This window comes from Aquarana catesbeiana, linkage group LG05, assembly GCF_042186555.1.
Source record: "Aquarana catesbeiana isolate 2022-GZ linkage group LG05, ASM4218655v1, whole genome shotgun sequence".
NCBI lineage: Eukaryota > Metazoa > Chordata > Amphibia > Anura > Ranidae > Aquarana > Aquarana catesbeiana.
In genome coordinates, this window is record NC_133328.1 from 524,082,042 (window position 1) to 524,106,731 (window position 24,690).

The 24,690-nt window shown below is 38.3% G+C and overlaps 2 long non-coding RNA genes across 2 annotated transcripts in view; both read right to left on the minus strand.

The window, feature by feature from the left end:
* Positions 1-16,271, minus strand: part of LOC141146028 (uncharacterized) — an 85,141-nt gene extending 68,870 nt beyond the window's left edge. The window contains exon 1 of the long non-coding RNA XR_012244718.1: positions 16,109-16,271. This is a non-coding gene — a long non-coding RNA (uncharacterized lncRNA). The remainder of the gene's footprint in view (positions 1-16,108) is intronic.
* Positions 16,272-17,538: 1,267 nt separating this feature from the next.
* The window catches only part of LOC141146029 (uncharacterized), a 33,938-nt gene continuing 26,786 nt past the window's right edge, over positions 17,539-24,690 (minus strand). Inside the window, exon 2 of the long non-coding RNA XR_012244719.1 lies at positions 17,539-20,038. This is a non-coding gene — a long non-coding RNA (uncharacterized lncRNA). The remainder of the gene's footprint in view (positions 20,039-24,690) is intronic.

The following is a 24,690-nucleotide window of genomic DNA, read 5'->3' on the forward strand; positions in this document are numbered from 1 at the left end:
ATTTCATCAAACATTTGGGCAATATAGTGTGTTTTAGTGCATTAAAATTTAAAAAAGTGTGTTTTTTCCCCAACAAATGCGTTTGAAAAATCGCTGCGCAAATACTGTGTGAAAAAAAAAATGAAACACTCACCATTTTAATCTGTAGGGCATTTACTTAAAAAAAATATATAATGTTTGGGGGTTCTAAGTAATTTTCTTGCAAAAAAAAAAAATTTTTTCATGTAAACAAAAAGTGTCAGAAAGGGCTTTGTCTTCAAGTGGTTAGAAGAGTGGGTGATGTGTGACATAAGCTTCTAAATGTTGTGCATAAAATGCCAGGACAGTTCAAAACCCCCCCAAATGACCCCATTTTGGAAAGTAGACACCCCAAGCTATTTGCTGAGAGGCATGTCGAGTCCATGGAATATTTTATATTGTGACACAAGTTGCGGGAAAGAGACACATTTTTTTTTTTTTTTGCACAAAGTTGTCACTAAATTATATATTGCTCAAACATGCCATGGGAATATGTGAAATTACACCCCAAAATACATTCTGTTGCTTCTCCTGAGTACGGGGACACCACAAGTTTGAGACTTTTTGGGAGCCTAGCCGCGTACGGGACCCCGAAAACCAAGCACCGCCTTCAGGCTTTCTAAGGGCGTAAATGTTTTATTACACTCTTCACTGCCTATCACAGTTTTGGAGGCCATGGAATGCCCAGGTGGCACAACCCCCCCCCAAATGACCCTATTTTGGAAAGTAGACACCCAAAGCTATTTGCTGAGAGGTATAGTGAATATTTTGCAGACCTCACTTTTTGTCACAAAGTTTTGAAAATTGAAAATAGAAAAAAAAATGTTTTTTCTTGTCTTTCTTATTTTCAAAAACAAATGAGAGCTGCGAAATACTCACCATGCCTCTCAGCAAATAGCTTGGGGTGTCTACTTTCCAAAATGGGGTCATTTGGAGGGGGGGGGGTTTGTGCCACCTGGGCATTCCGTGGTCTCCGAAACTGTGATAGGCAGTGAAGAGTGAAATCAAAAATTTACACCCTTAGAAATCCTTAAGGCGGTGATTGGTTTTCGGGGCCCCGTACGCGGCTAGGCTTCCAAAAAGTCCCACACATGTGGTATCCCCGTACTCAAGAGAAGCAGCTGAATGTATTTTGGGGTGCAATTCCACATATGCCCATGGCCTGTGTGAGCAATATATCATTTAGTGACAACTTTTTGTAATTTTTTTTTTTTTGTCATTATTCAATCACTTGGAACAAAAAAAATTAATATTCAATGAGCTCAACATGCCTCTCAGCAATTTCCTTGGGGTGTCTACTTTCCAAAATGGGGTCATTTGGGGGGGTTTGTAATGCCCTGCCATTTTAGCACCTCAAGAAATGACATAGGCGGTCATAAACTAAAAGCTGTGTAAATTCCAGAAAATGTACCCTAGTTTGTAGACGCTATAACTTTTGCGCAAACCAATAAACATACGCTTATTGACATTTTTTTTTACCAAAGACATGTGGCCGAATACATTTTGGCCTAAATGTATGACTAAAAGTTTATTGGATTTTTTTTATAACAAAAAGTAGAAAATATCATTTTTTTTCAAAATGTTTGGTCTTTTTCCGTTTATAGCGCAAAAAATAAAAACCACAGAGGTGATCAAATACCATCAAAAGAAAGCTCTATTTGTGGGAAGAAAAGGACGCAAATTTCGTTTGGGTACAGCATTGCATGACCGCGCAATTGTCAGTTAAAGCGACACAGTGCCAAATTGTAAAAAGTGCTCTGGTCAGGAAGGGGGTAAATCCTTCCGGGGCTGAAGTGGTTAAAACTGGTACACACGAAATGTTTTGGTCAGAGCCGCTGCACTAACCATCCTACATTAGTACAGTGATCTCCCCCGCTGAGCTGTTGTGTTCTGACAGGGGATGTCTCCTCCACCAGAACACTCTGATCAGCGTTCTCCGCTATTGGCTGGGACCGTTGATCGGAAGTCGGTCTGTTGATAGTTTTCCAGCATGCTCATCTGACAGAAGCCCGCCAAAGGGCCGGCTTCAGTCGGACAGACCGACATATACACAGGCCGAATGCCAGATGTTTTGTTTTTTTAACCAGCAAATGCCTCATGACATTTGGCCCATGTGTACACAGTTTTACAAAAAGTTTCCACTTGCCCTAGTATATGGTTAACTCAGCTACAAGGGCAGTCCGGGCCATGAGGAGAAGTCAGGTACTCCTCCACCATTCTTATGGGGGAAACTTGCTTGCTCACCTTTACATCACCTTCGCCAGATGAGTACACATTTCCTGAAGAAGCACTTTGTGTAGTATGTACTGTGAAAAGTCTAAATGTCCTAGATGTCTTAGATAGAATAAATGACATCTTTATAATGGTAATATGAAATTGCTGACCTATAAGGTACAATATGGCATTTATATTTGTGGAGTAAGCTTTTTCAAGATTTACTAAACTGAAATAAGAGAATACAATGCTGTATAACATGTGTTTATGAAAAATTGTATATTAAATAAAAAAGAGGGTTTACAGTTTTTTAACAAATGACAAAGTATATATGTGGAAATCTTTTTGAGGTGGCACTTGAAAAGTCCCACTGTTTATTAATTATTTAATTAAGATTGAAATTCCTTCCTACTTCCTAAAGGATGTTGAATAGATCCACGGCCATAGCTTAAAAATATTAAAATTAAAGGAATGTATTCAGTTGATTCTAATTGACACCTAAATCCACATAATTAATAATATAATGGTATAATAATACATATATAGACCTGTCAGTGTTGCCGTTTCTTACAGTGCAAGACTATAGTAAAGTGTACAATGAAGGAAAATTAGAATTTGACTCTGGCAGTTAATAATGGATGGCTGGAGATGGAAAAGAATGATTAATTTTTAATAACATCAAATTACTAAATCAGTAGTGTGATAATTTTATTTGATATATATATTTTTTAAAGAAGTATTTTATGGAATTATAGTATCCATAACATATTTTTTACAGAACCATGAATAAAGCTTTCTATGAATAATCAGCCAATAAAAAATAAATATTTTGAATGTTTTGCTAAAATGATTGTGTTATTATTTTTACTGTTAGGCCCAACCTACTGCAATTACAGTGTTAATGCTAGCAACTAACTTAAAGGTAATATTTCTTAGTAATTTCTGCCCCCTCACACTTTTCAGTTACAATAACACGTTGAGTTCAAGCTATTTTATTTCAGTGATTTTCATCTGTACTCTGTTTAAGTGAATGGATGTACTGCTTAAATAGTCCATTACATAAATGCTACAAGTCAAGGCCTACATTTTAAGCACCGTGAACCTAAAGATAATTTTGCTAAATATGTGTAAATATATATTTTTAACACAGAGGTGCATATTTCATTGTTTACTAAAAGATAAAGTAAGCAGATACACACACAAATTACTGTAAATAGTAAAGAGACAAGATTTGTCTTGAAGCCCAGCTGATTGGCTAATTGTGCTGCTTCTCTTTCTCCATATCCTAGCTCTGCCATGAAGGGGATTGCAAGAGGCGGACACTTAGTCAAATTTAGCAATTTTCACTTCTTGCATTACAGAGGAACTGAACTCTGGAAGCTGTGCCCAAAAAAGGCAGGCAGAGGACAATGCACTAGTCACCAGTAGGGATGAGCTTTGGATTCCAACCAAAGAAGAATATGTTAAAAAATGTCTGTTTGATGAACAGACAAATTAAATGGGGCAGTCACCTACCCACTGAGCCAAACCTCTAGCTGCAGTGGGAAGTAATGCATTTTGCAGCGGTACAATTACAGCTGCTAAATGTAAAAACTTCCCACTTTGGTTGGTCCCAGCAACCAGTAATGCAGTAATGCTGCAAACTCGCAGTGCATTGATGTCTGATGATTGGCCAAAGCATGCACTTGATCCAGGTTTAAAAGGGTCTTTTCTTTTTTGGAGTGAGTTTTATATATGCCTGATGTCCTGATGATGGATAAGGGCCACCTTCCTGAATCCCATTTTAAACCTCTAAATGGGTAGTAGAAATCAGGTCTGCAGTCAGTTTATACAATTCTGGTGTGTAGCCTCTGGGCCTGGAGCCTTGCCATTCGCTAGCTTTTTTATAGCTTCCTTCTGAGTTATTGGGATATTTAGTATTTAAAAATGCTCTGAATCTATCTTTGGAAGATGGATGGAATCTAAAAATGTAGAAGCTTTGTCTAGGTCAATAGGTTCAGCTGCATACATAGTATGAATAGTATGTTTCTAAGATTTAGTGAATAACTTTGGGGGAAGAGGAAAGAATGCCTTGAGCATCCTTCAATGCGCTAATATAGTCAGGTGATAAGGTCCCTTACGTAACCTTGCTAATAATTTACCCGCTTTTCCATGGTTATAAAGCTGAAGATCTGTGTTTAGGCTGTATGAAGTCTTTCACTAGCCACCTGGTATTGTTTAAGAGTGTTTCACTTATAGGAAGACACATGGGGATGACCTTGCCCTGTAGGAAAGCTTTATCAGCTTCCCAAAAGAGGTGAGGATTTTTCCTGTGAAAGGCATTGGCAGTAGCATATTCTGACCAAACGTCACTAAGCATGCATTTAAAAGGTTCATTTTGCCCCAGATAAGATTGAAATTGCCATTGCCTGACTAGTATCCTGCGGTATAACGTTATCTAGAACCACAGAGATTGGGCTGTGGTCTGATATGACAAAGTCATGTGTAGTGGAATCTCGAATGTTAAGCAGCAGGGAGGTGGTGCAAAGAAGGTAATCTGGCAAAAGAATTATAGGAGTGTGAGTAGAAAGTGTACTCTCTATCAAGTTTTTGTTGAACAGGATTGGCACTCCAGCTTTCTGTACCTTGGCCGCTGAACCTAGAACTCGACCCACCCACAGTTTCTGCATGCAGGGAAAATCATCCTCTGACAGGTGAGTCTCCTGCAGCAGAGCAATATTGGTTTTATAGTGGTTGTAAACCCTCACATATACCCAGTGAAGTGAATAGCCTCAGATAATACACAGAGGTGAAACACATCTCTCTAGATAAGTTTTACTTGTATATCTGCTGTCTTCCTCTTTCTACACACTTTGGAAAATGCAAACAATGTCAGAAATATTTCTTCTCTTTTAGCAGTGAGTGGGCTTACACTGTGTGAGAACTGATTGCAGGAAAGGGACACCCCCCTCCACATAGGCAGAGGAACGAAGGAACATGCAGAGCTGTAGTCTGAATAGACAAACTCCCTGCTAATCTGCCTCTAAACTCCCTCCCTGACACAAATTTTCAGCTCATGTTATCTCATGTGTTGGAGAGCTTGTCAATAGTGACTCATGCTGATAACAGAAGAATGGAGCACCAGAGAGAAATGGCACTTAGAGCTTTGGAGAGAGATAAGTAAACAGTACAGATATATGTGCTTAGGTCAAATTTCATGAATGAGGTTTACAACCACTTTAAAGTGTTTCAAGTGCCTTAGTATTTTTATCCTTTTGGCCGGGGATCATAAACTCTTAATGTTCCATGAGACTACACACATACCATTTGTGAAACAGTATATAGTAATATGGCCCTGGAACAGTCGTCCTCAATAACTGAGGGTAAGTCTAGCACTTCTACCCATAGAATATGAAATTAATAGGAAAAAGCTACAGAATTAAAAGAAAAAGCTACTGAAATGGATAGTATAACACAACAAAAATTGTAAAAAGTGTATATTGATGACTTTTTTTTTTTGCATTTGCCCTTTATTATCCAGCAAACCAGCCCGTTGACATGTACGGAAAGAAGAGCTGGGCTGTAGCTTCTCTCAGAGAATAAGCAGTTGGGAATGGGATGTTCTCAATCCAGGTGGAGTAACTCCCCAAAATGAGACAAGATAATGATGGGGTTATTCAGAACCAGCTTTACACCATAGCAAACATAAATGTATTCCCACTTACTTAAGATAAGAGCATACTGAAAACATGAGTCCCTTGGAATAAAAGCGCGTTGGGGGTATTACTGCGGTGGTGAGCTGGGGCAGGCACCCACACTGGACTGCTACTCAATACTCACCTGAGCATTATACACACGCTATATGGTATTACTAAAGTAAAGACAGTGTTAACAATGACGGGATTGCCCCATGGTGGGATTAGCATATCTTGGCTATTTCGGGGGGGTCTTTTTTTTAGGCTTCGCTGCTCCCTAGGCCCAGATATGGTCTTATCCTGAGTGGTGTCGGCTCCTGCTGATCGAGGTGATAGTGATTGAAGAAAGGATTCTGCCTCTGCTGGAGTTTAGAATGTAAGTTGTTCTCCATTTTTGAGACACCTCTGCTGATTAATCAGCAAAAATCATGAGCTTGTGACCTTCAATTTGAGCAGAGCGTGTCTTCCCGAAACATTGCAGGATAGCCAGTCGATTAGCATAGTTAAGATACTTTACAATTACAGGTCTAGGAGAATTACAGTTGTTTAAAGGAGCGACAAGGCGGTGTGCTCTTTCTGACACACATTTGTCAGGTAAACCCAGAGCCCCTGGGAGGCGGTTGACACAGATATCCAGGAGAGATCCAGCCTTGAAGGATTTTGAGAGACCAATTATTCTTAAATTGTTTTTTCTAGACCAGTTCTCTAAATCTTTTAGTTTTTCTTGTAGAAGTTGTTGTGTCTGAGTGTATTGTTCCATAGCTGCATTAGCCTGGTACATATCATCTTCTAGCATGGATTTAGGTTGCTCAGCCTCTCACAGTCTTTGAGACTGTTCTCCCTGTTCCTTCCTGAGCTGAATAATACCTGCCGCCACAGCTCCATCGACAGCAGCTGTGATAGTGGGGGATAATAGAGTGGCTACAGCCTGGGAGATATGCTCGTGTGAATCTTGATGATCCAGAGACACCACCTCACATGGCTCTATGCTAACTTTTGACCCTGTATCATCAGCTGTGGTGGCCATCTTTGGATCCAAGGCTGCCCTTGAAGACGAGTGCTGGGAGAAAGATTGGGACCAGGAGCGCAGCTGAGAGAGAAACTGCTCCATTCGATAGGGTGCAAAACTGGTGAAGAAGTAATCCGGCGAAAAAAGCTGCCCTGGGAGTTTATAAGCAGGCTAATAGACCTGTATGGAGTGGAGACGCTGTTTCCCTCATCTGCTACATACGACGTGGGAACCCGGAAGACAAGGAGGAAGAATCTGGACGGCCGCACTTCCGTGTAGAAAAAAGCACATTTATTGTCGTAAAAAAAGCAAGTGCAAACAGGTCACATCACAAGTGGATAATGGGGAAAACTGCTAACGCGTTTCACATCAACTGATGCTTATTCATAGCTGTTGAAGATTGTTGTAACATGCATATATAGCAGGTAGACAGATTACAAACACCTAAAACACCTGATAGGGGGCAAAAACCAAAACCAGGAAAAAGGAAGAAAAAGGACAAAGAAAAAGAAGGGGCTCCACCCACATTGCATGTTTAACCTTCAGAGACCCAGAAGCGTGGGTCTCAGCATCAGTTGATGTGAAACACGTTAGCAGTTTTCCCCATTATCCACTTGTGATGTGACCTGTTTGCACTTGCTTTTTTTACCACAATAAATGTGCTTTTTTCTACACGGAAGTGTGGCCATCCAGATTCTTCCTCCTTGTCTTCCAAGATTTGTGCAGAGCCAGCACCTGTGAGGCTGAGTGAGGGCGTTCACTACCAGAGAGGAGTAAGTGTCCCGTGAGCAGCTTTTTCCTTTCATATTGCTGTGGGAACCCGGAAGTCAGCTTTGTTCATCTTGATTGATAAGGATCTGCATTGCTAGAAGACATCATTGATAATGAACTTTCATAGTGGGACATAGTGGTACTAAGAACCATATTTGGCCAAATTTGGACTATGGCATCAGCCACCCTCTCCGCCCTAGTAGGACTTTACTGTTTAATTTTTTTTTGTAAATGAGTAGGGTTACTATGTACCCCTTTTTCATTAATGTGGAGGACTAGTACCTTGGAGCCCCCCTTTTTTTTAATAGGGTTTCCAGATTTTGATAATCTTCCTGCCCACAAACCCCCACAACCAGGTTATGATTGAGGAGAAGAGATGCTTCACCTCATGCATATAAAAACAAGGTGCTTTGCCAGGAGAGAAATGTTCAAACTTTTCCCAGCTATGTAAGCCATCTAAGCAAAGGGACAGTAATAGCAGTGACATCACTTCCAAAAAAATGGTCAGTGATGTTAGGTCTATTCTTGACCTTTCCCTTTTATAGCTGAGAGCAACCCCCCCTCCCCACACACACACACATGTTGAGGACATGTGGCCTGGTATAGTACAGAAGGTGGGGTGCATGCTTGTGCTTCTTCTATCTTGACTAGCCAGGCTGCATGCTTTAATTAAGGGTCTACCAGGAATGTTTAGGGGACTACTTGCATTTTTTTTGTGAGGAACGCCTTACTTAAAATCCAAACCAGACTGCAAGGTTCTGGTATGCATTTGGCGGGGAAGGGGGGGTACTATGCTTTTTCTTTCTCATTTTTGCTGTAAGATGTGCTACAGCAAAAGTGACATTTACAAAGAAGAAAATTATACAGTTTAAATTGCTAGCAAATGACATTTCATTGCTGGCTAATTAAAAAAAAAAAAAAACACACAGACCCCCATGTCATTTAAAAAAAATAGTAGCCAGAAGGACAATTTCATTTGCTGGAAAGTCAAAATAATTTAGAACCATTTTTCCTTTGTAAATGTCATTGCTTTTAAAAAAATCACTGCTCTCAGCCTATTAGCCCAGAGAGCCCTCTGCCTATTAGCCCAGGAAATTGACATTTTTGAATTGGCAAATTCGGCTCCCATTGATTTCTTTGAAGTTTGCCAAACCCTGCTTAAACCAAACCCAGAGCAGTTTGGTTCATCTCTAGTTGAGGTATACCTCACTTGTGAATTAGCAATACAGCTCGCCAGTATATATATATATATATATATATATATATATATATATATATATATATATATATAGTATATATTAAAACCATCTGGTTTATTCAGCAGTATACAAAAAGGGGTGATGGTGTGCAAAGTAGCCCACAGCAATCACATTTTACTGAAGTAAGATCAGTTACAGGATTATTTATGATTGGATGTAGACTGTCCTAGCTTCTTGCCCTTTTTAGCATGTAAGTATAAAAAGGGTTTTTGAAAGCAATAATATATTTGGATGAGGTTATTCAGTTTAAATGGATCTCATGCATAACTACTTCTATAAAAGACTACAAGATTCTCTTTAACTGTGTTTGAAGCATTATAATTTTAACCTTACAGCCTGTCTGATCCAAAACAGCAGCTGTGCAAAACTATCTGTGTATGGGAGTCATTTATACTAAAATAGTGAAGAAGAAAGCTTGACTGTAACAGATTCTACTTGTTAAAGCTTTAATAGATGCACCAAACAAAGCTTTATTCTGCTACATACTGCCATAAAGGCCTATGCCAGTGAGACATATCTTAGAGGTTTTAATTCTTCATGGAAAAACGAACTGCTTTGAAAAACAGCAATCTTCTTGCCTCCCCTAGTTTTGGCTCTACTATATCTGGTTGCACAGAACTTTCAAAGCACCACCATATTGTAAAAAATGCCCTCTTAATCAGATTAGCTTTGGCTAACGTCCCAAATAGAGGCTGAAATGCAGTGCTTGTGGTTTCTCAACAGCTTACACTAAGCCTGCACCACAGAAATAATCTACTTTTTAAAACCAAGAAACAAATCGTCTGCACTGAGGACATGAGTCGTTGTCATTAGGGAGTGATTAAGCTAAACAATTTTATACTCTTGGGTCTCCAACCTTCATGTTGCGCCATACATGGTTTTGTACTCATTTGAAAAAAAAAATCATCTGGTGCTTATTGATTTCAAATTAAAATAAATACTAATTTAAAAAAAAAATCATACAAATACTGGATTATATAGCAGTTTGTATCTGATGTATATGTGATTATTTATACTTTGAAAACTGCTTTATGCCTTTTTTTATTCCGGGGCTTACCCTTCTATCTTGAAGTCTTCTTCAGGCATGGAATACATAAAATAGTTTGCAGTGACCACTGAAATGCTTAATCAGTTTCCAGCCTGAGAATAAGCTTTGTTTCATGCAATGCCAAGTACATCAAAATTCTCTTAGAGATTATAAACAGGTACCTTCTATGTTCACTGAATTAGACTGTAAAAGCTTAGCACCCATGTGTATGGCCACCATGGTGCTTGTTGGGCAAAACTAAATGAAATACATAGGGTGATTGAATGTAGCCCTTATGATGGTAACTAATAAAAAACATGAGATGCTATTGCTTAGACGCTCCCTAAATGCTTGTATGTACAATAAATAGTCCATGATATCAACAGAGTGGCCAAAGTAACACTTTTTTCCTATTGTAGGGTTATTGGATAGAAAATAATTATTACTTTCCTGTCTTCACTTCTTATTCATTAGAACTTATGTTATGAAATAGGCAGGGGTGCTTGCATTGGAAAGTATAAGGGGTAGCAAATGAGAGGTAAAATACTAACTTGGAGCTACCAGAAATGTTTCTTATATCATAAAATTCTTGTTCTGTGATATCAGTACTGCAGTGATAGTCAAGTCATTTGGTTTTACTGACTCCTATGGTAAGTGTATCTTATGCACCAGATGGCAGAATCTTATTCTGGAGAGACCTGTGTTTATGACTAAACTTATAGGAATCTATTTATTAGTGTTTTCACTCAAGATTCACACAGTTTCATGTAAGTTTCAACTTACAAAATGTATGAATCTTGAGGGTGAAAATTTTGTCAATGTTGGGTGAAAACAGTGTCAAATAGACTCCATCATCCATAACAGAATAGGTAATCAGCTGATTGATCAGACGGAATATCTAAGTGGCAGTTTACTAGACAGGCACAAAGTTAGAATCAATCATGCAAAATAGGTTCAAGATGGCAAGAAAACATGCATGCACCGCAGAATGATGAAAGTTGCACAAACAAATAAAAGCTGCACAAACATGGACACTTTACAGCAATGTCTCTGTGACTCAATCAGGGTAAAATGTGACTGCATAACAGTCTCTCATAGACTATATGACAGCAGAGTGAAGCTAATAATCTCTTCAGTAAAATAGCACAGTATACAGCTACTTGTGATTATCCTTGTAAACCGTGTCCCTCACAGTAAAGTCCAGGGTATCTCTGGTAACACAGGTAAATAGCTGGAGAGATACAAGGCCCAAAGGCAAAGGTCTACCTCACTGGAAATAGAGTACTCTGGTAGCAATCAGGGAGGGACTTCCTGCAGTACCTAGGTCTTTTGGAGAGGTTTTGTGCTATTAGGTTTTGTCCCAGCTGCCCACATGCTGATTCTGAAAGTTAGGGGCATCTCGCCTGGATGCAGATCACTTTCACAGTTACCCTTTTTCATTAGGTGTGGCCTTTCTGAGCTGCTGGAAAACAGAAGCTGAGGAATTTATACTCCCTTGGCATGTCTAGGAACCCAGGGGATGGTAGGAAAATGAATTAAAGGGGCTTACATCTGCATCTGATTAAATAGGCAAATTTGCTACACTCCCCTCCACTTGAATTTGCTGCCCTGATCATTTAAATTTATACTGCTTAAAATGTACAAGGGTCTCCCTAAGTTGGTTCTCTGGGAGTGCCTTAGGGGTTGAGCCTCAGTTTCACCTTCTCAGGGGAAAGGAGATGCACATTTTTTTTTAGCTATGTCAGTTATGTTTGTGGTTCACAACCTTGGCATATTCCTCAAAAAACCCTTTATGGTCCTCTCTGTGGGTTTTAGAAACTTTTCCTGGTCTCTTTCTCTCTAGAAATCAGACTAGCATGGCTGGAATGGGCTGTTGTAGGACATATCTAGGGACTTCGTTCAATGGTGCTTGCAATTTTCATTGGTGATGTACAGTATGCCTTTATGGTAGACTAGCACTCAATCTCTAAGTGAAAGGACAAAGTATTATGCTTCTTCTAACTCTTCTTATTTTACCCATGATTTTTTTTTACTAAACTGTTGGGCTTCAGATAGGCCTCATTTTCACTTACTATATGAATCCAGGAAGTCAGAGCATGTTCAAGTTTTTCTGTGGGGTTTATGATCAGAGGTCTGTGGGCCCTGTGCCTATAGGTTTGTGGGCCCCAAAAACAAAGCCAAACATAACATTGTAGGGTGAGTAGCCTGTCAGAGAATGTAGTTTGTGGTTGTATTTCCCGACCACTTTCGATAAGTAGTGGTTTAATTACCTTACTTTATCATAAGCTAAATCTCCCAGCTGTTATATCAGGGTGGGACATGTCCCGTTGACTTGTAGGTGGTAAAGAGTAGTGTTTGACTTCTTATTGCTGTGTGACACCATTTTCGGAAGAACTGGCTTTTGAAACAGGGTCCCTGATCTGAATGAATACAGTATTCCACAGACAGCAATAAGGAAGGCAGAAGTGCTCCCACACTATTGAAAGGATGGTCTTGGTAGTCTGGTTGTGGGTCAATACTCCCACTGCAAACTTGGTAAGTGGAAAGTAAATAGGTAAATCTGCTTTAAGTCTATTTATGTTAAAAAATACTTGTGTCACTATGTCTGCATTTTATTTTTGTTATTGTTCTGGTTAATACTTATCTGCATGTAAGGCCTATATGTGATTTAGTAGATCACCTAAACTTCTGACCATCTAGCTGGCTTTATTCCCATTTTTATACATTAGGCCTGTTTGCTGATATCACTGCACTGTAATTCTGGTCCTAGTTTTCTTCAAATATTGGTATCTCAAGTGCACTTGATTATCACATTTTTTAATTTGCATCTGGTTTTTATTTTGCACTATGTTCTGTTGCACCCCAGTTTTACAATAGCATTTTCCAGCCTGCTAGGGGACTACATATACACAAACTGCAGGCATCTGTGTTCTGGTGGTTGTATTCAGCCCTAAGGAAAAGACAGCTGCTATAGACAAAGACTGCACTTGGCCTAAGGTCTCAAGTGTTTCTGAAAAAAAGCCTTGTGTACGAAGCGTGACAATAGTAGACAATGAAATCAAACAAGGGAGACTTGTAGCAGCAGATCTGTAGAACCAACAATCTTCTATGTCCTCATACTGTACTTTTGTACACTGTATGCAGTTGATTTAACATTGGAATTGATGTAGTAAAGACCTTTAGGTTGTTTATTTAGTCAATTGAATTTTCACTTTGCAAGTGAATTTCACTTAGCTTAGTGATTGGGGTGAAGCCGTGTTGACTTTAACCATCCAATCCACACCCATGTGCAAGTAAAGATCCTGTATTTTTTTTCCTTGTATGTGATTTACACTCTTTGCAAAGTGAAATCTCACCACATTCACTAAGCTAAGGTAAAATTTCATTGCAAAGTGAAAATGTATTTTGCATAGTGGACTTGCTTAACAACTTTAGTAAATCAACCCCACTGCTACCAAAGTCATAGTAAAATTCTGTGCAGCTTGTTAATTTATTACATATGGTTAGACAGATGGCTCAGGCAAACACAATAGATGTGTGTTGCTCATGATAAAACATACCTTTCCTGTGGAAATAATGTTCTTTTGAAGATTAACCAATATGATTAGGCTGCTATAAATTGTTTGTATGATTTGATGAGCTAATACATTAATGCAGGATGGTTGTGTCTTTTTAGTCTTGTGTGCTTTGGCATATTCACATTCTTGATGTTCTAGAACTTGGTGTTTTTATGGTCTCAAATCACGCAGTTACATAATGATTAGGTGCAAATAAAAATAGCTTTTAAAAAGAGGCTACTAATTGATTTTCTACTTGGGAGAGTGCCCGGTGATTATACTTTGATGTCATTATAAGCAACATTTTCACCAGTATCCAATTAGTCATAAAACTTACTTGGTATCCCTCTGATAGACCCTGCTTCCTTTAGGGAAACAGCTGCCCAAAGGAAGAATGTGCAGCTTCCTGTCAGAGGAATATGCTTGTGGCTGCCTGGGACAGCAAACTTCATGCAGGTAGTGTCCTGGTTGGTTGTCAAACCAAGGATCCTACTGTGGCAAGGCAGAAGTGCTAACCACTGCACTGCCCATTCTTTTATTTCTAAGAAGGCATAGGTGTATGCACTTTAAGAAGCCCTACTATCAAAAGAAGATGCACTGCTGTCCTGGGCAATAACACTTTATATATACAGAGCAGCAGAGCACAAAATACTTACCTTGACTGAGGAAACTGCTGCTCTGGCATTTTACAGCAGAGTTCTGTTACAGGGTATGAGTTAATAGAACTCTGGTTGTCTTCTTTAGAGCCAGTTCACACTTCAGTGCTTAAAGTGCATTTCCCTGATTCTAAACAATGTGGTGAGACTGTGCTTCAATTCTCACAAAGATAATGTTATGTAGTACTTTTTTAAAAACTTTCTTGCAGCCAATAGCATAACTATTTGCATAAGTCCCCCAGTAAATGATCAAATGAGCTCCACTCGTTAGTAGGCCCACCTTTCTTCAACTCTCTCTCTGGGCACTTCATCTCTTTACTGCCAGTGATATTTATGTTGTTTTCATTTTTCATTCTTATACTGCCCCCACTTTATTGCCCTGCAATAAGGAGAACTAGTTAAAGCATGGCACACACTGCAAGTTTTTTTTTTTTGTTCAACCCTGTAGGTCGACAGATTACCGTACCAACACAAGCGATGTTGCTTATGCAATCTCACCCGCTGCCCTATTGTATTCTGACAGAGGGACTCCCCCCCCGCCAGAACTCACTGATTGCTGCTTGAGGCCATTGATGGCTGCAGATGCTGGTTCTCCTCTAGCACGTCCCTTCGACAAAAGCCAATTGTTAGACCAGCTTCTATCGGACAGACTGCTGTACACACTGACCGAAAATTTACAGTTTCCTCCTGAACCAGCTGATTTTCAGACAGTGTATACCCAGCTTAAACAGCTACTGTCAGGTGTTCAGGAGGTATTTTTTTCTCTTTTTTATTGCCAAACAGCAATTTTCTTTGGGACTAATGTGTCACATCCATGAGCCAAAAGCTTGACTTGCGGTTGTGGTGGGGCCCCATTGATTAGACATGCCATTTTAAATTTGGCCTCAAAATGTGAACAACCCCCTCTGGCTGTATGGTAGGCCTTAGGTAGGTGGTCAGAGGGAGTTAAAACTGTGACTCAATGGCGTGTTGTTACTGCTGCCTGTGTGAAAGGGGCTACAGACTTTTTGTCCACTCTGCTTAGTTATGTGACATCATATTACATATCCAAACACAGAAAAACATTGAGATGTGTTACTGTACCCTGTGCTGGCCTTGTAATTTTATGGCCCAGTTCTGCTTTTGAAATCTGCATGGTTGATTCACTGCTGGACAGTGAATGGGCTACTGTTGATAAGGAATTGGTCTTATCCTTCCTGGATTCCTTGTTGTGACTGCTAAGACACAAGTTCCTATACCTTGCTGTAGTATAGCTGCAGTCTCCTCTAATGCACCCTCCATAAAGATGAATACTACCTGTAAGATGCACAACACGTCCATTATACAAGCATTTTAAAACACATAGCTCCAAAGAAGAAGCTGGAACTAGCATGCAAAGGTAATGCACAGAGCATTGAAATGCAGTACAACAGATATTAAAAATGAATATTAAACTTGCATGCATTTTTTAAGAGAACAAGAACAAACAGAGCCTTACTAGATAAAAAGTAAGCAGTAAGAAATAACCCCTTAGTTGAGGCTTTCTACTTTAACATGTTAACCCATAAAAGCACATCCCTCCTTTGCAGGCTGAATGAAGCCAAGAAATATTAATCTTTGTATTCTGAACATTCCATGTGAATTTTCCCAGAATTCCAGTTCTCTCTGTATTCCAGGAGAAGGCTGTCATACCCTGCAGCTAAATACTGAAAGAAAAACAGTCCTTTCTATATCTTGCAATTTCCATGAAACCATTCATGTATGTACCTGGGATATGCTGTATATATCAAAACAAATATGGACATAACTAAAACAGAGTAATAGGTATATTGAACATTGCATTCAGTCTTAATGCCTGAGATGAACATGAACATATATGATGTATTCCATTTAGCAAGCATATGTTTTTTGCCCTCATGCCCACATTCATAAATAATTCATTACCTGATAAATATGCAGCAGAAAAAAACGTGCAGACACGACAGCAAGGAGGGGAAAAAAAGATGCATGTTTTTCACTCAGAAGTCCTAAACCACACTTAACGGATGACAAATGTTCTGGTGTTTGCAAGCTGCCTTATATGTAAGAGCAAATGCCTGGCTAGGATACCTTGTGTGCTATTGTAGGAGATGGTAAATCATCTGAGCACGGTGTACACAGGGTTCCCAGGCTCCCTTCAAATAATGCAGCAAGGTCTATATATAGTAATAGTGTATTTTAGGGCACACGAATGTAAAAAATAATTTAGCCAGAAACCTGTAAACAATGTTATGGCTTCCTGAGGTATTCAAAAGTATTTTCTTTAACATGTCAGACCTATAATGCTTCGACTTGAGATATATTCCCCTTTTTAATGGACTGTCGCTGTTTATCTATAGGCTTTAGATGACACTGCAGGCTGCAGGGCAATATTACACCTCCATTTTGTGTGTAGCTGCATCAGCAATAAACAAAATGGTGGAATTCTTCAAGAATTTGTTATCAGGCAAAGAGCATATCTTTGTATAAGATTTTTAATTGATGTCTATAATTATAGGATTGTAGTGGAGAAATGTTGATCATTTTTTATTTGTTTTATGTTTTATGTAATCTATAGACAACAATGGAACTGCAGAAATTAATATTATAGCATTCTCATGTGTGGTTGCATTTAAATGTATTTTGAATTAATATCTCATGGAAAACAAAACAAAATAAATGATTGTGCATTTCAGTGTTTCATATTAGAAATTATAAATAGCGTAGTTAAGTTACAACATACTTTAGGGCTATAGTATGGGCTAGAATTTCTATGTTGTTTTTTTTATAAATGTAGCCAAGTTGTCTGTAGATTTTATTAAATAAAATATATATAAATATAAGCTGATCTACTGCGGTGATGGGACTCTGCTGTGACAGTAAGACAGCTGGATGGTCATGTATTCTTCTTAGCTTCTATTGTACTGTGACACTGCTGCAGCAAGACAAAGGGCCCGACAGCACTAACCATGGATTGTCACCTTGATTTGTCCACTTTAGCAGATATGTAGAAATAAATCACTTTGCCTGATTTATGGAGAAATCAGGGAAACAAAACAGTTTACGGAATTTGGGATGTTAGGACTCAGAATAAACACTTGCCTTCCTTAATTCCACCTCCCCCAAACCTAAAAGCAATAATGAATGTATCAGTTTTTTTTTTTTTTTTTTACAATAAAATTCAAATATATAGGTGGGGTAAGACTGTAAATACAAAATTGCATTTTGGTTTCACCCTGCCCATCAAATACATTAGATATAAATTGTGTAAAAAGTATACTTTTTACTTTTTCACCTTCTTCTGCAAGAAATGTTAGTCTGCATGCTACATCAAACATGAAATTTAAAATGAATAATGGTGTGAATAACATTATTTAATTTTTTTATTCCCTTGTACATGCACATCAGCATACTGTTTCAATTTTAAAAATACATGCAATGTGTTATGTTAACAGATATATTTAAAATATGTAGATGGTTTTTAAATTATATATGTTTGTTAATTTGTTTTGAATAATATCGGTAAAGTATAATTAATGCAATTTTCTTCCAAATAGCAATTAAATGCTTACACTATATTTTACTATTATATACAGTATATAACTACATTTTACATGACACTCTTCATTAAACCAGCAAGCATACATGTTATCAATGTGATAGGAAAGGATTTTTCATGATGGGTACATAATCCTTTAAATGTTTAATTCAGCTACAGCACAAATGCTGGACATTTTTCATCAACATACAAGGTTACGGTAGGAATACTGATACTGTATAGTGAGCAATTCCATGTTGTATCAGAATTCCACTCACCCATCTGTAATAGCTCTCTGACAGTTCATCTGACTGCAGCAGAAATATTAACGTGATGGTTACAGCAGATGACAGAAAGGGGCCATTTGAAGTGCCATAATGCAGTTTACAGTAGATTTCAGAGCATTTGGTTTTTAGTTGAGCAATACTGTATACAGTGCATTATATTGTATTTTTAATAGTACTTTCTATCTTAAATAAATAAAAATGTTTATGTCTCGATGCAGTATCTTTAACTCTGTTTGTGCCTGCATGCTCAGTAACAAATTAATCTGCAATGCCTTGTAATGCTCTAATGGCTTTCTCCAGCACTTAAGGGTAGAGCATATGTTTAAAGATTTGCTGAGATCTGAAGACATTATTACCTCCCCTAGCCATGTCTAAATCCGTATTTTTAAATGATTTGTACAGTATGAAAAATGCAATATAGTAAATCTTAGATGGCCCTCCATCAAATATTTGGAAGAACCACAATCCTGTCCTAGAATTTTACTTTGTGGCATATTAGCAAATATACAGTGCTCAGTTAGTGACCATTTCTGTACCTGATTTATACTTACTCTACCATAATTGTCTACCCCTGTATACTGTATGTTATGCTTCTTGTTGTTTTTTTATTTTTTTCAATAAACGTATTGAACAAGAAAAATGCAATATTATCTAGGTAGAAGCATACAAGAAACAAATCACTTTGTGATTTTGTAGGTGTCAGAGAATGCTTACACCTTAATATTGTTAAAATATTTTTTTCCTAAATTAAAAATTTGACATTTATATCTAAAAGTTAAGTTTCTAAATTTGCTGAATTTAATTTTAATATGAAGTTTTTCTTTATTAATCGCCTAAAGCTATCATAGTGATAGATTCAACATTTGGAAGATCAAATTGACAGATTAAGCAGATTTTTTTTAAATTCAACGTGAACGTGAAGAGTAAAAGGAAGGCAAGATCTTGGTATTATTGGTTGTCATGACTGGCCTAATTGCCATAGTACCTTGTACTGTACATAGTACATTGTGTTTTATAGGCCCCCTAATGTTAGAAAAGAGCTCTGTTCAGTTTAATTAAATTGTAGTAGGAACTTAAGGGCATATTTATAAAGCAGAGAACGTAGCATTTTCCTGGTTCTTGTGTTTTAAATTACAGTGTTTGATTAACCTGCAGTGAATATTTGGTGAATGTCACATTCACTGATTTTTTTTAAATAATCCCCCATTATTCTCTGTTACCTTTCCCTTTCATCCTAAGTTATAAGAATGATTGGTCTCTTCAAATATGACACAACTATGCCAAATGTTTTTATTGCTATTATATGTGAAGTCCATTATATTGTCTGTTATTTATGCAGTTACCTTGATTGACTTGTTATTGTTACTTAGAATGAAAATGACTGAGCTGTAAAGGAAATGATGCAAATATGATTTTTTTTTATGTATTGCTTTCATTGAAGCAAGTGTACATACAATCAGTCTAAAGGGTCTATGTATAATAAATACTCCCCATTTTGATCTTTGACTTCTTGATATGTTACCTTACCAGTAGATCTTTTGTCTGTATAATTGGTTAGGCATATCTAATCTGCCTTACCACAACTGTAGTATTTTGAACACAAGGTATCACATTCATGGCCTTACATCTCCTCATTGCTTATATTATGGTGGACACATGTTCCCAATCTTGTCAATTTTCAGTGAAGGTCTTCTCAATGCTATTCATTGGGGGTGGAAGGGAGTCTGGGGCTACCCCAGATGTACCCCTTGCAAAAAAATGGGGGGTTTGGACTCTCTCGGTACCGCAAGGATATAGTTAAAGTAAGATTTATTCATAGAAGAGTATAATTAAAAACCATAAAGTGAAAAACATATTCACAAATAGATTTTGTATACAGTCAATAGTTACAGCTGTGTACAATACTTGAAGATTACAAAGAAGATATTGTGAACTCCAATATTGACATGGGGTACCGGATATGATATGTCTTGGCAGCAGTCATCCAGTTTCGCAGCATAGGTTGTTTCTTCAGGAGGAGCCAGTCATTATCTACAAGGTAAATCATAATCATAATTTCAAATTCAAGGTGACTGTAACAAAGATGGTAGATATGATGAAAAAAAGAAAAGAAGGAGAAGAGAAGAAATTACAACATAATATAAAGTAGTATGTGTTCTGGGAAAAGTCACACATTGCTTACCCAGAGAAACCAGAGCAGCAAGAGCAGCACAAAAGAGGCACCCGAAGGTATTTCATTGGGGGTTGATTAACTAAGGCAGATAGAAAGTTACACTTTACAAGGGAATCTTCACCAGAGCAAGGAAAAAATAAAGCATTTTGGTTTGCAAATGATTGCATGATGGAAGTCAGCACAGCTTCAACTCATTCACATAGCTTTTATGAAAATTCCTGTGCAAAAGACAGCTTTCCTTGTGAAGTGAACAGTCTATTTGACTGGGTAAACCAACCCCGTTGAAGACAGCTTGCTGCCTTTCAGAATGCAGAAGAGGGAGTTGGTAGCTGTAGTCCTGCCCAGAAATACATTTGAAAATCTTGTAACACTGAACTGCATGCCCTTAAAAATGAGTAGCCTATCTGACTTTTCTGGTATACCATTGGATGTTCATTGATTTAATTCATTACCTGGAGTTACTGTTTAGAACAGATGCAATAGGAAGATGTGCAGGAAAACTAAGGTCTCAGTGCTTTAAAGTTACGTTTGCTTTGCATTGGTTTTATTTGGCTATGGCATGTCAATAAGTTTCAAACACTTAATACTACATTTTTTCTACTTCAAGGACACATTCTAAACATCTCAAAGCATACCATAGGTTATTACTGATAAATGAAAGGATATATATACCTAAGCATGCACTTGTCAGTGAACCCATAAAGCTGTGCCTCAGGCAGCAGCTGTGATGGAGGAAGGATGAAGAAGAAAGCTGAGCCACATCCATGGAGACACAGCAGTGAATATTCCCCCTTTCAACTACCTTAAATAGATGCATTTGCAACAACTCCTTTTGTCTAAAAAAATAAATATATACTTTTTTTTAATGTTTGCTAAGATATACTGTACATTTTAAGTTCACCACAGAAGTTGAAATTTGATTGTGCAATCTCCTTTAGATCTACTGAGAATTATGTAGTGCAAAGGCCTGCCTGATTGTATATAAATGGATTGGATAGTTTTGATAGGGCCTTATATTACATCGTTTTAGTAGATTGACTTTCCTGAAATTGTATGGCCAGATAGTAATGTGTATGATGTGTATCTTGTTATGTGTATCATGAGCCTAAAAAAGATTAGCTTGCTGTAAATAATTCTATCATTGCATTTTGCTGTTCTATAAACCTTGTTTCAGGATTATATATATATATATATATATATATATATATATATATATATATATATATATATATATATATTTTTTTTTTTTTTCCTTTCTTCGTAGTTGTAATTTACTGTTCGGCAGTACTGCACTGATTGTGCTTTACTGCTTCTTCTCCTTCCCTTACAGCACACTTTCTAGGTGTCTAATGTATTTTTAGAGTCAGAATAATTGCAAACTGAGTAATCATTTCCTCACGCACTAGTCTACAAATGTCTATATTTGGTAGAATATAAAAATACAGAAGAGGATGTATATAAAATGTTAAATTATATAAAATTATGTTAAAAACAGCCACTGTCATTTTGCCTAGTCAAAGCACAGTGGGGTGCAGTGGGGTTGATTTAATAAAAATGGAGAGTGAAAAACCTGGTGCAGCTCTGAACAGAAACCAATCAGCTTCCAGGTCAAAGCTTAATTGGACAAGCTGAAGTTAGAAGCTACTTGGCTAGCATGCACAGCAGCACCAGATTTTGCACTCTCCATTTCCATAATTTCATGGATTTACATGAACCCCTCCATCATGTGACAATGCTTGAGCCTAGTGATTGGTTAATAGGCCCCAACATTGTTTAATAAAAGGATGCTTACTTGTCCAGGTATCCAGCACTGTCTTCACCCAGGCTAGTTCTTCACTAGTTTTTGAGTCCCCGGTGCCAGCATGGTGTAGGAAGCCGGCTGTGGCAGCTTGCGGCTTCACAGCTTGCTTCCTACTGCATATGCGCAAGCCGCACTGCGCTTTGTGAATGGTCTTGCAGCCTTCTGGGACCTGTGATATGTCGCATGAATGCTGTAGGTGAAGAGAGGGGTGGGAAGCGGGAGCAGGTACATGTCAAAACTAGGTACCCACTACCCCCCCAAAAAATGAAATGTCAAATATGGTAGAGGAGGGGGAGGAGGATTTAAAGTGGATAACAACACTCAGAAAAAACAGCCACAACTGGAAGTGCTGAATGTAAACTCCTATAGATGGAAAGCAATTGATCGCTTAGTCACTTGAAAATAATCTCTGATTATGTCAATCTGGTAAAAAACATTAGTAAGTTTATTAAAACAATGCTGTGGAAAGGTAAAAACCAACATGTATAATTCTCCTCACATGGATGGAATGCTTGACCAACATGGAAACCACTGTTGTAATACCTTAACAAGCAGTGGACTGGACTCCTCATAAGCAAAACAACCTCCACTGTGAAGGGGGAGAGGATGAATGCAGAGACGGGTAAATGGAGCAGACCATCGGGCAGGAGCACTGGTGGTGGACAGCGGGGCAGCCATGGGAAGTAGAGGAGCAGATCCGCAGCTGGGAGAACCACTGGCAGATGGAAGCGTCCGAGCGTGACGTCATCCACTCGGGGAACACGGATCCAAAATGAGGCTTGGTACACAGGAATATGGATGAAGCACAGGCCAAGGTGAGGAGGAGGTGCTGGCTGTTGCCGTGACAATGCATTTCAGGGCATGGCCCTTCTTCAAGTCATGTGACTAAAACTGCCAAACTAATATTTTTTACCATATTGGCATCAGCAGAGATTGTTTTCAAGTGACTAAGCGCTTCCAGTTGTGGCTGTTTTTCTGAGTGTTGTTATTGGCTATTCCCACATCACTCCTGGTATGGATATAACACACAGCTGCTTTTTTGTCTCCCACAAGGCACCATACATCAATGCTAAGGGAACCTATGTCCCAGTCCCCTAGAGCCAGACTTATTATTGTTTTATGGATTTAAAGTTTATTTTCCCCTTTTGGGTGATGTTCTGTTTTAAAAGCATTGGGTATTTTGCAGTGGCAATCACAGATGAAAAGGTGTCAAGGAAGCGCTGGAGAGGAGATTTTCAAATGGTGGTGGTGGTGAATGGGTTTTACATAGATTCTGTCACTTTGTTCTAAATGGGCAAGGTAGCTCTTCATGGTAGCTACTATAATAATAGGGCTCAGCTAATAATGACTGTTTTTAATTATCTTAGTTGGTCTTTTTTTTTAATTTCACACTCATCAGAACTTTTCAAGTACATTAGATCCAACACTATCAAGTTCAGCTGCAAGGATTTCAGCATATCCCATGTCTAAGGCAAATACCTTAATCACGTTACCTTTAAGATGATTTTGGCCTGATATATACTGTTTCTGACGCTTTTTGCAAAGTATATGGCTGTTAGCTTGAATTTGTTGATCTAGTGCTGAAAAATGCATACCTTGCACATATATACATGTTACTATTACAGGCTGACCAAACCATCCTTTAACCTCCCTGGCGGTATGATTATGTCAGATTTTTGATGCTCAAAGTGGTACAATGTTTTGCATGGAAATTTGGCGTTTTATATTGTAGGCCTGTAATTCTTAGGAATAACACACTTAAATCTGTCCAAACAAGAGTCTAGTAGACTCTTTTATTAATATTATTAATATTAATAGAATAATAATAAAAATTATTCAATAATGTAATCAAATCAAAACCACTGAAATTTGCTCAGTTGCAGAATTGTCATTGTCATTACTTTCAGTGTCTGATGACGGATTTCCCCACAAATCACTATCGCTCAATTCTGCAAGTGATTCTAATTTATCATCACTGTTTTCTAGCTGGTCTAAAACCACTTTTGATGTAAAGGGACACTTTTTGGTTGCTATGGACAATCTCCAGTTTCCAGGCAGAAAGAACAGTATTTATAATATAAAACTACATGTAGGGCATTGGACAAACCACTAGGGACAAAAGGGATGTGAAATAAGTTGATACAGTTGTGTAATCTGTAAGATTACAGTGTACTGTATGTATTGTGTGTTTTTAACTTTTTGAATTTGGCACTGTGCTCCATCCCCGTGCGTCGCAACGCTCACAGGGAACAGAGCCCGGCACTGTGATGAATTGAGCGAAGACACGGCTTGCTCACACAGCGGGGAGACATCGCAGGATCCTGGGGACAAGGTAAGTAACCTTGCCTGGATCCTGCGATGTGATCCCGAGTGTGGCTCTGGGGTTACCGCTTTTGGTACTGAAAATTCACCCCGAGCCACACTCAGGAATACCGCTAACGAGGTTAATAAGGAACTCATGCAATTTATGCTCTCTAAAGCCAGCTGATTATAAACAAATGAGAAAGTAAGGGTCAGACCTCTGCTAATCATGTCAGCTGATCAGAGTCAGTCCAAGAAGCAGTATAAAGCATATGTGTCTGATAAGGGATCATGGGGTCATCTTAGGCTGCTTTTACACTGAGGCAGTTTTCAAGTGTTTTAGCGATAGAAATAGCCTCTAACACCTGAAAACCACCTCCCTATTCATTTCAATGTGACTGTTCACAT